We start from the raw sequence: 2435 nt of genomic DNA, 5'->3' as shown, positions 1-2435 counted from the left end.
GGATGCTAACAGCCAAAAAGACTCAAAACATTTACCTCCAAAATTCCCCGATACTATTTTTGCTCTAATTCTCCAAGATTCGGTCGACATGGTCCCTAAAACTGCTGTACACTGCGCTATAAAATAACGAAATAACATGTGACCCAATGGATTTTTGCTGTTTTTGTGAGATATGACACTTCTATCGGCAAAATTCAAAGGACTCGATAACGAGTATATAACAGCACATTCTTTCGACAGAGTGATTCCTCAGTAACTGTTCGTAAAAGTATATTTTTCGTTTCAATAAAGCATCATACTCTTGGGGACAAAGTTCTTCAAATGCAAGTGAATGAAAGTCTGTTGGTGTTGTGTCGTAAGGGTTTCGCTTCTTTTTGTTAACGATCTACAGCGGCATCTACTACATGTTTGCTTTGTATGTAACTATCACATCCGGCAATGCTTCGCAACTGCTAAATATTCGTATTTATGGAAACACTATTACACCCTAAGCTCCTTCTCCCCTCTCTCTCAGTCCATCTCCTCCTCTTCCCCCTCTCTTTGTCCATCCCCTTCTCCTCCCCCCTCTCACTGTCCACCGCCTTCTCCCACAATCTCCCTCAATTTCCTCCTCACTCCTCTCTCTGGTCAGCTCCTCTGCCCTCCTCTCTCTGTCCATTCCCCCTTTGTTTATTGTTGTTGCAAACGAGACCTTGATTGGGGAATAACTCACTCAAAATGAATGGGTAGATCGGTTGGTATCATTAATACAAGGGGTATGAGTGTGACCTCTCCAGCTACTGGATCTGCGAGGGTAGTAACCTCAGTGACAGTAATTCTCATAGTTTTAATCTGTGAACGGGTAGGATTGCCCATTTTCAGATGATTTAGATTTCATAATAGTACTCTAATCATAAGTTGGTAAGCAATAAATACAACGTTCGCCTTTCCTTTTAAAACTGACTGCGACGAAGAAAACAAAGCTGCACACTGCTGTGTACACAATGTTTGTTTACAAAAATATAAGGAGAAAGAATGTATGTGGAAGAAATAATTTGTCTAACGGTTTACGTACCCTGTTATCTGAAATAAAACTGACTGCGGGAAAGGAAACGAAGCCGTACATTTTCACAACACAGCGTTTCAGATATCGCAGTCGGTTTTAACTTTCCGTCTGAATGTTAGTAGAATATCGTATACCAATTTGAAGTAAAACGGTCAATAAGTTCTCGAGATTTTTCTAGCAACGTTTCCTCTTTATAAATTAATACATATTTATACATTACGTATATTTACAAACATACAAAATGGTCAAAATGACTCTGAGCACTATGGGAGTTAACATCTGAGGTCATCAGTCCCCTAGAACTTAGAACTACTTAAACCTATCTAACCTAAGGACATCACACACATCCGTGCCCGTGGCAGGATTCGAACGTGCGCCCGTAGCGGTCACGCGGTTCCAGACTGAAGCGCCTAGAACCGCTCGGCCACACCGGCCGGCTATGTGGCATGTAGTTATATACCATATATATCAAAAATATGTAGCCTAAATCTGTCAGAACGGTTATTAGAGTATCGTATAAAAATCTCAAGTATATCGCTCAGGAACGTTCCGAGATTTTTGCTAAAATCTGTGTATATAAAAATGTGTAGCCTATATCAGTCCGAACGTTTATTACAGCATCGTGTAAAAATCTTAAGTAAACCGGTCTAGAACTTTTCGAGATTTTTGGTAGAAAAGTTAAACAGCAACTCGTTGATAGTCCCTGCAGTCATACTATCATCTGTGCCCTCGGTGGCTCAGATGGATAGAGCATCTGCCATGTAAGCAGGAGATCCCGGGTTCGAGTCCCGGTCGGAGCACACATTTTCAACTGTCCCCGTTGATGTATGTCAACGCCTGTCTGCAGCTAATGGTATTGATTGAATTGCAATGACATGACTGAACAATGGTGCGTAATGAATAAATCAAAAGACGGACGTTGTTGAAATGGTGGGTGATAGTGGTTAATTTCCATATTTATACTTCATAATCATCATTATTAACCAAATGACACCCATTAGATTTCTCCATGCTTTATGGCCTGAAGATATTGATTTCGTTTCCGCGTGTTTTATAACGTCATCTATCTACCTTAGGCAAATGTCTCGGTCTAGTCTCATCTCTTTGAATCCTGAAAATAACTGTATTTGTTTCTTCACAACTCATTTCTGTGGTTACCTGTCCTCCCACCTCCATTTTATTTTCGTTATATTCCTCCTAACTGTTCACTGCTAGTCCATACTGATTCAGCGTTACTATCTACACCTAACATATGATCTGATCGTATTACAAATGCATGCGCGTTCGAAGAAACATTTCATCTTTTTTCTGAGCAACAAAGGTACTGCGATAACGTATTGTAAAACAGTTTATCGTATTTACACTTTAAACTTACAAATATATACTTCTC

The 2435-nt window shown here is 40.0% G+C and overlaps 1 non-coding gene across 1 annotated transcript; it reads left to right on the top strand.

Moving 5' to 3' along the window:
* The first annotated feature begins 1770 nt into the window (after positions 1-1770).
* Positions 1771-1845, top strand: Trnat-ugu (transfer RNA threonine (anticodon UGU)). The gene has a single exon. It is a non-coding gene; the product is annotated as a tRNA-Thr (tRNA).
* Positions 1846-2435: the final 590 nt, after the last annotated feature.

Source organism: Schistocerca cancellata, chromosome 4 (assembly GCF_023864275.1).
Source record: "Schistocerca cancellata isolate TAMUIC-IGC-003103 chromosome 4, iqSchCanc2.1, whole genome shotgun sequence".
Taxonomy (NCBI): Eukaryota; Metazoa; Arthropoda; class Insecta; order Orthoptera; family Acrididae; genus Schistocerca; species Schistocerca cancellata.
This window is presented reverse-complemented; position numbering and strand designations above follow the sequence as displayed.